At 37.5% G+C, this 12,018-nt stretch overlaps 1 pseudogene across 1 annotated transcript; it reads right to left on the minus strand.

Annotated features, from left to right (window-relative positions):
* Nucleotides 1–10,390: 10,390 nt before the first annotated feature.
* Nucleotides 10,391–11,094, minus strand: LOC100398189 (U1 small nuclear ribonucleoprotein C pseudogene; annotated as a pseudogene). Its single transcript, XR_013532543.1, has one exon. The product of XR_013532543.1 is annotated as a U1 small nuclear ribonucleoprotein C pseudogene (transcript).
* Between the last annotated feature and the right edge of the window lie 924 nt (nt 11,095–12,018).

The following is a 12,018-nucleotide window of genomic DNA, read 5'->3' on the forward strand; positions in this document are numbered from 1 at the left end:
TTGTCCTCCATAGAGGTTACACTAATTTACATTTCTAAGAGAAATTTATAGGAGTGACTGTTTCCCCATATTCCCACCTTACTGGATCACACATAAGGTATTAAGAAACTTTTTGATCTTTGCCAAATTGAAAGACTAAATGGTAAACATCTGAGTATCTTTGTATATGAATAGGCATCTTTTTAAACATTTAAAAAACATTTATACTTTTTTTCTGTGATCTATTTTTATTGTCTATTTTTTCTAGTGGTTTTTTATTCTCATTCTTATTGATTTGTAGGAAATTTTAATATATTAAGAAAAGTAGCTCTTTGGGTGGATTATAAATTACAATTTTCCATTTGTGTCTTGACTTTATTACCTACCATGTAGAAATATTGATTTTTATATAGTATATCTGTTTCTACTGTTAAGAGTTTTATGTCATACTTAGAAATGCCTTCCTTACTTGGAGAGTGTTGTTTTAATTTTTTTATGTCTTCTTCCATTATTATTTTAAATTGCTATGGATTTTGCATTTTTAATTTTTATAGGTATTGATAACTTGTCCAGCAAGGAGATTATACAAACCTATACTTCCAGGGACAGTGTCTATTTACTCTTCGAGTTGTCTATTGCTTATTTTTTATGAATTACTCATTATTCCTAAATCTTGCCATCCTTTCTAGCAAAGGCAATGTCTTGTCTTCTTATTTAATGTATCTTAAGTCATGTTATCAAGCATAGGGAGCACAAGGCTGTGTGGACATGAAGAACAATCAACAAAGGTGTGGGGTTTTTTTTTGTTTTGTTTATTTTCTATTGTTGTTGTTTTACTTAGAATAATTCCTAAGAAGGAATGGCCACATCACATCTCTACATGCCATAGCAAGTAGTGCTGGGAAGGTAGGTCAATCAGCATCTGAGATCACATTCTATGTAGCACAAATTAGAAATCGTGGTCTATTTTTTTTTTATGTGTTCAGTTATTTGTATATAAATATTTGCAAGCATAACAGTAAAAATATTTTAATTGAACATCACAAATCTCCTTTATTGAGGCAATATGAATGCATGAAATTGGGGCTACTCCAAAAAATCTAAAATGCTGAAAATTTAAAATCCCAGGAAACTGCATTAATTCCTGAAGATTAAATTGCTGGGAAAACTAGAGAAAACAAAGAAAGAGACTACTGCCTGATTGGAAGTATGTTTAACACTTAAATAAAATGTCTACTTTTGCATTGGAGGAGACTTGGTGTATAATATATGGAATGTTATTGTCAGGCCTCCACGTGCAAGCCTGGACCCAGAAAGTCTGAAGTCCTGCCTGCCTCGGCTGATCACCCCCGACTCCGCACCCCTAGTGCCCCGCTGCTGGCATTCACCATTATCCCCGATCAAACGCCCAGTGGAGCTGTTCCCGATATAAGCTTCCCCTCACCCTACCCTGCCATCTTAACTGCTATTATGATAATGTGACTACCCCTCACCCCACCCCACCATCTTAACTACTCCCATCCCACCGCCATTGTAACTAAACTTATGGTAATGTATACTCCTCGCCCCTACCCGCCACTGTAACTGATCTTACTCTGTAACTTTCCACTGCCCACCCCAAACCTATAAAACCAACTCCTATCCCACCACCCTTTGCTAACACCCTTTTTGGCCTTAGCCCCCCCACCCCGCACCCAGGTGAATAAACAGCCATGTTGCTCACACAAAGCCTGTTGTTGGGGGGTCTCTTTATTCAAAGCGAGCATTTTAACAATTATTAAGTATGGAACTGCTAGCCCAAAGAGGCTCCCAGAAAACAACTCTATCTCCTGTGGGCTGCTCTCCATGGGCTTATGTGTAAGTTCAATTCACTCTGGCCTTAAAAAAAAAAAGATAATTAAGATATAATTCAACGTATTCAAAAGTCTTCTAATAAATTCAATCCTTTCCCGCATTACATTGGCAAACAAGTAGGCAAGAATTATATAAATTGGTAAAAGAAGGCTGGGCGCGGTGGCTCAAGCCTGTAATCCCAGCACTTTGGGAGGCCGAGGCGGGTGGATCACGAGGTCAGGAGATCGAGACGATCTTGGTCAACATGGTGAAACCCCGTCTCTACTAAAAATGCAAAAAAATTAGCTGGGCATGGTGGTGCGTGCCTGTAATCCCAGCTACTCAGGAGGCTGAGGCAGGAGAATTGCCTGAACCCAGGAGGCGGAGGTTGCGGTGAGCCGAGATCGCGCCATTGCACTCCAGCCTGGGTAACAAGAGCGAAACTCCGTCTCAAAAAAAAAAAAAAAAAAGAAAAGAAAAGGCTAGATAAGAATCATATTTAAACTTTTCTGAAACTACTAAGTTTTCTCCGCAAAATAGCTCCAACTATGTAGTCTTTCCTTCCTAAGACTCAGTGGTGAAATATTCATGGTGGAAGGAAGTTTCATGGTTAAGGGACTAAGGGCCTTATGATATATTGTGGACATTTGTTGTCTTTTGTCTGCTCAGCATGTTTCCTCTTCTGATATCAATGCCTCAATGTTCCTTAAGGGAATCACCTGTCTCGAAAATTTCTTGTGTTTTAGGATGTGGTTGTCTCCATCCCTAGAGGGATTGGCATATTACTTGGGGCTTGTAAATCACCATATTCCATTTTTTAGCTGTGTTGGTAAGTCAGAAACAAGTATGTGATTCAAATCACATTTAATGAGACCCATTCCTGGGATTATTACTGGACTTATTGGAAAAAGAAGTGCTCCTTCTGCTGGGATAGCTAAATTGAGATAATTGGAGTTAAGGACCTGCTTGAGAATGAAGCCAACTGACGGAAAAGTAAGGCTGAGTGACATATAGAAGCTATTGAGTCCTAAAGACATGATGTAAACCCTTACATCTAGCTATGCCAGAAGACATATGTTTTGTGGTTTTGAAATGATTCCAAACACATAATTTGCTACTGAGTGACATATGTTTTGCTGTGATAAGAACTTGGAATAGAATCCCTCCTCCCCATGAGGATGTTACAGCACTACTTATCAGACCACGTAAGTGAGTTATTTGCTTCAACTACTAGACTCCAAAATACATATAAACCTATAATTTTGACAGACAGATTGAAAGCCAGGGCTGTGGCAGAGCTACTCTCTCAGCCTTTGAGATGTTCTCCAGAGCCCCCCAAACTAACACCGCACTAGCATCAAGGGACCTTGCTTGTCATCTCAGATCTTTGCTGTGTTGGTCAAACTGTCTCATCCCCGAACTTCTCATGCAAAGCTGTGCCTTAAACTTTGATTGACTTTACATCCACAGAGGATTGCTTCCCTCCTAATTTGGCAACTGGACTTTAATAACAAGATTCCAAATGAAATAGGAACTGCATACTATGTGGTTAATGCAACGTGGCCGTTGAGTTTGTACCCAGAGAGATTTGTTCTTGTTATTCTCTTCCTCTCTCCACATTTTGAAGAAAAAAAAAAGAAAATAGAATCTGTTTTAAGGAAATGAAATGTGATTTGTGAAATTACACTTTGATCGGCTCCTTATTTTAAGCATACAAAACAACAGAACAATAGATTAGTCCCTAGATTGTTATAAGAACCAAAAAAAAAAAAAACTCATACACACACCTTTTTTCTGGTAGTTTGAATTGAGTTTCAGTCAGTTACAAATGGCAGAGTTCTGACTAACAAAATGGACATTTGGGCGAAGAAAAGTTCATTTATGAGTGAATATATGAAAGGTTTTATACCGATGTTCCCACATCAATCAGTCAAGACAACATACTAAGCCTGAGAATATCTGTGATGTTTTTATGGAACCCAATTTAGCAATAATGAGTAAAGTGTCATGAATGTTCACTTACAATTTCCCAATAAAACTTTTTTTGGCTTTACTTCTCTGGAAATTTCAATCAGATGTTGTCCATTCAATTTACTTTAATATAGATAATATACATACTAAGGCATTCTCTGGGTCTCTCATTGAAATTTACAGTTAAGGAAGAAGTACAAGAGAATATGTAAATATCCACATATGACAGAATTCCGTGTTAAGTGGCCTCATCTGTACATAAGCTGCAATGAAGGGCCTTATGCTCTCCTATAGCTCGGATAATTTAAAAAGACAATTTTAAAAAATATTTTGTGACAATTAGAATTGATTCCTAGGAAAGTTCTTTGAGAAACTTCTCTGAGAAATGGTAAATGTAAGATGGGAATCCTTACTCATTAAAACTGGCTCTGTTTTAAGGGAAGACAATGGTCTAAACTGATGGTTCTCAAACATAATTTATGTATCAGAATCACCTGGAGAGATGATACATACACATACAATTTTCTATGTTCTATCTTATACCTTCTGATTTAAAATCTGCCTTCTAATCCCAGGATTTAAAACAATGCTAAAAGTCAAATGTTTGGTCTTTTTCAAAAACGATAATGATGCTCTTTATTTGTGCTATTATCTCACTAAATCTGCATAATAACTCTATGGATTAGGTACTACAGGGATATGGAGTAGTTATAATTGTTATGTTTATGGTTTAAAAATTTAAGCACCTTTCTCAAAGTCATATAACACAGAAAATTTATGACTCTAAACTCAAGACCCTTACCTTAACCTGTTCCCAAATACAGATAAGATAGCCAGTATCATGGTTAATGCACAAAGTCAATAATTGAATTTTGCTAATAGCATCATTAGAGAATCAGAATAACACTGCTCACAAGGGGAAAATAAGCAATGGAAACAGTATTCCTAAAACTAAAAGCATGTGTTATAGAGAGATGAAAGAAATCTGTATTCGACCCTGAAAGCAAGTTCCAAGAAAAGGAAGGAAAAAAAGAGGAAGGGAGGGAGGGAGGGAGGGAGGGAAGGGAAGGAAGGAAAGGAGGGAGGGGAGGGAGGGCTGGTGCTCATTTATTTAAAAGGTTTACATACAAGAGCACCTGTATTCTCAATTACAAGAGATCTGTATCTCACCTCTTTCTTTAATAGCTAATTTAAGTCCCAACAGATACATGGAAATCATCATTGACTTTTCTCATTAAAAACAGAAAATAGCTATTCCAAAGAGCCAACATAATATTTCTTTAGGATAGTAATTAAGTCATACTTAAAGCTCTCTATTTTTCCCCAATGTTTTCATTCCTGCCATGTCCTAAATGCTGATGTTTGGGCTGAGAGAGAGTCATTCTACAGGTGTCTGATACATGTCACCAATAGCCACAACAATGGAGAGAGGGAGCAGATTTTTCAGTTTGTAAATTACAGAAGCCCTTTGTTTTTCCTTTCCTTCCCAGCAACTCCAACTAAACAACGCTAAAAATATATCTTGATGAATTTAATACTCATTTTCCCCTTCATCAGAGGATAGTAAGAACCAAGAAAAACAAATATCCTTTTTGGAAGTAGGTAGGATACAAAAAGATTAAGAAACCATCTAGAAATAGTAGGAATCAGTATATTATGAGGAAAAGATTATGTTGAGAAAACAAAGTTGTGAGTGCTTGTAAGAATTTCCCACGCAAAGGGAACAAAAATGACTATTTCATCCCAGGTTCCGTCCCAATTCTGAGTCACTTTACCTTCCCCAGGACACATTTATTGGGAAGTTATATTTTTATTTGTTAATAAAATCAGAAAAACCTCATGATAGGTTATTTGCGTCACAATTCGATGCCAGTGTAAGTGGCTCTTCAGTCTTTCATCTCTGGCCATCAGAGCCTCTAATGGCATTGATAGACTGCCTGAGTGTTTTTAATGGCATGCATCTGATATAGCACTGGTTGCCAACATCCATATGCTTTTGCAAAATGTCCTGCTGATGGGTACAGAAAAGCTAATGGAAAAATCACCCTTTGAAAATAAAACATCAATGCTTGACTTTCTGACTCAGTAAAGTTTTTTTTTTTTTTTTTCATATTAGGGATGGTAATACAAACCTGTGGTGATGTCTCTCAAAGAGATATACATACTTGGAACTCTCCTTCAACAATTTCTGATAATGGTAACTTAAATTAGGATAACTTTACAGATACTTAGCATGTTGATGCTTTTGGCAGATCTTTCATGTTTTTTATATTCATATTCCTCCTAATTTATGGCAAAGAAAGCCTTTTGCTTCTCTGAATAGTAGGAGAGTACTGTGGCATTCATTCATTCATTCCTTTTTTCAACCTATTCATTGATCCCCTATTATGTGTCAGTCAGTGACCGTACATAGAAAGCACATGAATACAACACATCTCAGGTTTCAATTCTCACAGCTCAGTGCAAGGTAAGAAATTGCATGCAAACAGTTATAAAGCAATATACTAAACAACCAAATCCTGTGACAGAAGCTTGGAAAGAGAGCAGTGTGACCAAATGTTTAGGAAACAAAGGAAAGTCTTCCTTATAAGGTAAAACCCAACTAGGAGGATTAGGAGAGAAGACATTCCAAGTGGAGGGAATAATATGAACAAAAAAACAAGATGTATTATGTATTCTTACAGTTCAGAAAGTACTTTAGCAGAGTAAACCTCAAATCATGTAGGAGATGTGAGGAATAAATACTATAGATATAGCCAGTTGCAGATTCTAACGTGCCTTCCATGATATACCAAGGAGTTTGAACGTTACCTTTTAGGCAGTGGGGAGCTTTTTATTAAAGGATTATAAAGAAAGCAAATACATGGTATGTTGTCAATATTAACTCATTTCACTAAGGTGGAAACGAAAAAAACCATGAGTTACTCTGTGGCATGAGAAATTTTGAGGTACAAAGAAGAATTTTCTGACAATAAGATTTGCTAAATATTGGAAAATGTTCCTGAGAGAGGTTGAAAAATCACCTCAGGAGGTCTTTTAAAATAGAACAAATTATAATTTCTCTTAGATGCTTTAGATGTGATTACCCATTACAGCAAGGGGATTGACTCCAAGTCTCTTCCAGATTTGCAGTTTCCTCGTTCCTGGAACACGGTAGTGAATAGAGTTCTGCATTGGTTAGCAATTTGTCCTTGATCCTGTGGTTACAGATTGATTACGAGATTACAGGAGCAGAATATTCACTTTAGAATGATGCACAGAATGGACACTCTATGCATGGGAAGCTACCTGGTGAAGATAGAGCAACTTGGCTTATAAGATAGGCACATTTTCCCCTTTATTTTGTTACAGGCTTGTGATATGACCTTGATGTAACTCCATTTTTTAAAGGCTATCTGAAGACTAGAGAAGGTGCTATCAAGGATGAGAAAACACAATAATGAGCTATATAGTAGAAATAAAGGAACTCATCCTAGATTAACTCAGTATGTAGGGGCACCTTGCATCAATGCTCAGGAAATTAGTTAAAACTAGCTATTACTGAAGGTGCCCTCTGAGGCCATTAATAATCTCCAGAAATGTCATAGCTTTAGAGTTTCAAAAATACATCCATGTACATTACCTTGACTGCTCTTTCCAAAAGCACAGAACAAAGCTTTTAAAATGAGGACACAGAGGCTGAGAGAACTGCAATAACCTGCCCCAGTCTCTATAGCTACGAAGTGGCATAACATAGATTAAGCCTCTCTCAGAAACACTTTATCTGAATCTTAGTCCATGCATTATTTCTAAAGCAAGAAAATGATGGTTTGGAGGCATAGGAAAGAGAGAGAAAGAAATCAACAATCAAAACAAAATGCTGAATAAAATGATAGCCAGAAACCAGAACTTGGTTGCATTGTCAGGGTCAAGAATAATACCAAAGCAGAAGTTTGTAAATATCTATTTTTGGTAAATAACAGTCTGCAAACTAAAAAAAAATTCCTAAAATATGGATGAGATAACACATCAAGGAGAGGCAAAAACAAATGTTTTTTAAAAATGTATTAACCGTAATGGTCAGAGCTCTGATGGAGTTCCATGAGACCTATCTCATTAGCAATATAAAATAGCACATGTTACAAAATAAAGGTTTTATTAAACTAGGTATAATAACTGAATTTTGTGGAAACTAAAATACCATTGATCATAAGATATATTATTACCTTAAGTCCTACGAAGAAAGAAATAGTAGTGCCACCTAAACTGCAGTATGCCATTGACTTTAAAGACATGTCATGATTTCAGGGATGCTAAGAAGAGGGAAAACATCTGCATTTTAGAATATATAAAATACAGTGGTTACATATATTACACTGGGGTTTAAGTAATAACTGGAGGCACTGAGAGGGCATATCAGCCTCAAGTCTCCCAGTGATCCCTTTGGAGCTGGATTTTATATGAATAGATGATCTACCACACAGTAATGAAGATGCCATGGTCCAGAGACTTGATTCCATGTTAGAAACAGCATTTTTAGAGGTAGAAAGCAAAGGGATTTGTTCTGAGAAATCATATACAAGGGGGTAATAGTAGCAAAAAATAGTATAAAATATTATAGGTACCGTGGAGTATGGGGCTGGGTTTATCTAAAAAGACATGGGCTAGTGATGGACCTATAGAAGCCAACTACTGGAAGGGGAGGGAGTTAGTAAGTTGATTCTGGGGTGTGTAGAGTCTAAGGCCTAGAAGAAGCAGGTGACCAACACATCCAAGGGCCTTTGTACTAACCTAGCTCATTAAATAAATCTAGTTCATGTATTATATGCTTCAATATAATAAATCTTAGAGGTAAAATCTTTCTATCAAAAGGTAAAAGTATTTTAAGAGGTGAAGATTACTGTTAAATTTCCTTTCAAAATGTTGTAGTAGTTTGTAAGCATTAAAATGCATAGAAATCCTTATCATTTAATGGCTCCGTACTTGGGCAAGTTACTAAACATACAAAAGAGGCTTAAGCTGAGGTTCGTGATGACATTATTCTGGATACAGGGCAGTGTACATCGTAGTATGTGCTCAGTAAATGTTAGCTGGTACAGTACCCCTAACTCTGAGCTTGTCATGGATGTCTTAGCACCTGCACTCTTTCTGTAGAATAGAAAAAATAATATATATATATATATATAAAATAAAATGCATAAAAATGCTTATTTTCCCATAATCCCACCAACTCTCGGTATTATTGGTTATTAAATGGCTGTAAACATAACACATTAAATATGAACATTATATCTCATTTTAATTCAAACATTAATAACAAGGTTTAGAATATTCTTATTTGTTTTTTGATCATTGATCATCTGAACTTTTTCTCCCAAATCACCTGTTTACATATTTTGTGCAGATTCCCATTGGGTTATTGTCTTTACTTCATTGATTTTTAAAAACTGTTTACATATCACTGATATGGCGATAGATAGATTGATAGACAGATAATCACAGGTTATTTTCCTTGATTTATTATTTATTCTCTTTTTTTTTTTTTTTTTTTTTTTTTTATTGAGACGGAGTTTTGCTCTTGTTACCCAGGCTGGAGTGCAATGGCGCGATCTTGGCTCACCGCAACCTCCGCCTCCTGGGTTCAGGCAATTCTCCTGCCTCAGCCTCCTGAGTAGCTGGGATTATAGGCATGCGCCACCATGCCCAGCTAATTTTTTGTATTTTTAGTAGAGACGGGGTTTCACCATGTTGACCAAGATCGTCTCGATCTCCTGACCTCGTGATCCACCCGCCTCGGCCTCCCAAAGTGCTGGGATTACAGGCGTGAGCCACCCCGCCCGGCCAGAATTTCTTAATATTTGGTAAGTCTGTACACAATAAAATTCCTTTCAAAACAAATTTTGAATAACCTTGTACATATGATCTTTCAGATAATTTTTTTAAATGCTGGCAAGTTTCCTTCTACTAACGTTTTTTTTTTTTTTTTTGAGAGGCAGGGTTTCCGTGCTTTGATCAGCTCTTGAACTGCCAACCTGAGGTGATCCACCTACCTCAGACTCCCAAAGTACTGGGATCACCGCACCTAGCTTCCTTCTACTAACTTCTAACCAAAACAATGTCAAGGTTATGATGGGAGTTTCAGAACATTAACATATGAATTTGAGAAAGATAATATCATGAGTACTACATTTATTCAGCTTTGTGTCTTTTCAGACAAACTGTGACTACTGAACCTCATGAAAAATTATACATTTATTATTAAATTTATTGTGAAACTTTTCAGAGTTGTTGATATCATTGAGATTTTTTTTTTTGAGACGGAGTTTAGCTCTTGTTACCCAGGCTGGAGTGCAATGGCGCGATCTTGGCTCACCGCAACCTCCGCCTCCCGGGTTCAGGCAATTCTCCTGCCTCAGCCTCCTGAATAGCTGGGATTACAGGCACGCGCCACCATGCCCAGCTAGTTTTTTGTATTTTTAGTAGAGACGGGGTTTCAACATGTTGACCAGGATGGTCTTGATCTCTTGACCTCGTGATCCACCCGGCTCGGCCTCCCAAAGTGCTGGGATTACAGGCTTGAGCCACCGCGCCCAGCCTCATTGAGATTTTTTTTTTTTTTTTTAACTAAAAGAGTTGACAGTTTTATTTTTACATTTCCCAATACAAATGAAAACTGCATCTTTTTGCCCCACCTCTCCCCTCCAAAACTATTCTCTTTGATCAGACAGGGGAGCAAGTCTTCCTTATGCTGTTTAGAAAACCCAGCATCACAGCAGCATGATCTCCTGGTGAAGCCGAACAGGTAATATAAAACTGACAGAATGAGGCCTCCCCTCTATCCTTATCTGTCTGGTCGAGTCATTCCAGGCCGAGTGGGCACCATCATGGGACGGGCAGGAGGTCTCATCATTGGGGGCCCAGGCATCATTGGCATATGGCCCCCCATGGATGGCCTCATTCCAGGAGCAGGTCCCACTGGCATCATCCCAGGAGGAGGAGGGCCCATCATTGGCATCATGGGAGGGCCCCCCATATGGGGTGCTGGCATCATACCAGGGTGAGGAGGACCCGGAAGACTTGGGGGAGGTGGTATCATCGCCCCTGCAGGAGAAGGAGCAGAGAATGGAGTAGGAGGTATCTTTCCTTGTTGAAATGCAGCCGTTGTTTTGTCAATCAGGCTCTGAGCCTGCTCTTCCATCCATTTCTGATAGTAGTCTTTCACATTCTCTTTGTGTTTCCTACCACTGCAGTGTGTCTTTCTCACAGATGGAGAGTCATGGGTGAGGTATGTATCGCAGTAGTCACAATAAAACTTGGGCATGTTGCTCGGCCGAGATTTTTAAAACTAATGTTAACTATGTATTGCTGACATAAATAAGCTATTTCTATATATTGATCTTGCTTCCATACACTTTGTGAATTCTAATATTAGATTGAATACTATTTTATTTAGATCTATTTAATTTGTAAGCATATGGTCATTTTTCTACATATATAATAATAATTGGATCTTATCTAATACAGATTCCATTTATATATTATCTGATTGCATTAACTAGAAAGAATCTTCAGAACAGTGCAAAAAAGATGACATGTAATCCCAGCACTTTGGAAGGCTGAGGTGGGTGAATCACTTTATGTCTTGAGTTTAAAACCAGCCTGGCCATCACAGTGAAACCCTATCACTACTATAAATACAAAATTAGTCAGGCATGGTGGCAAGTGCCTGTAATCTTGGCTACTTGGGAGGCTGAGACTAGAGAATCACTTGAACCTGGGGGATGGAGTTTGCAGTGAGCCAAGATTGTGCCACTGTACTCTAGCCTGGGCAACAGAGTGAGACTCCAGCTCAATTAAAAAAAAGAAAAAAGAAAAAAAAAAAGAAAGAAAGAAAAGATAACAAGAGCATCTGATCCTTCTTCTCTGAATTTAATATGATAGTTGTTGTTTATGCCTAATAGTACATTTTTATTTTTAGGAATTTTTCACCTTTTCCTATTTGTTTTTGAGCTTCCATCAAGAATATCTGCAAAATTGATAGATATGCTAATGTGCTATGCTTTCATTCTTTGAATAAATGCCATTTGATTATACTCTATTTCTTCAAACAATTTAAAGCATCCTTGCACACATAGAATAAGTTTCACTTAAGGAGGAAGTGTTTTTTTTATGTAATTTTAATGTACGTACCATTGAAGATGTCTGCACCTGTAGTCATCCTACATGTACTGAGAGGATCGGTCAGCACACAAGTTC

The sequence above is a fragment of the Callithrix jacchus genome, chromosome 2 (genome assembly GCF_049354715.1).
Source record: "Callithrix jacchus isolate 240 chromosome 2, calJac240_pri, whole genome shotgun sequence".
NCBI classification, from domain to species: Eukaryota; Metazoa; Chordata; class Mammalia; order Primates; family Cebidae; genus Callithrix; species Callithrix jacchus.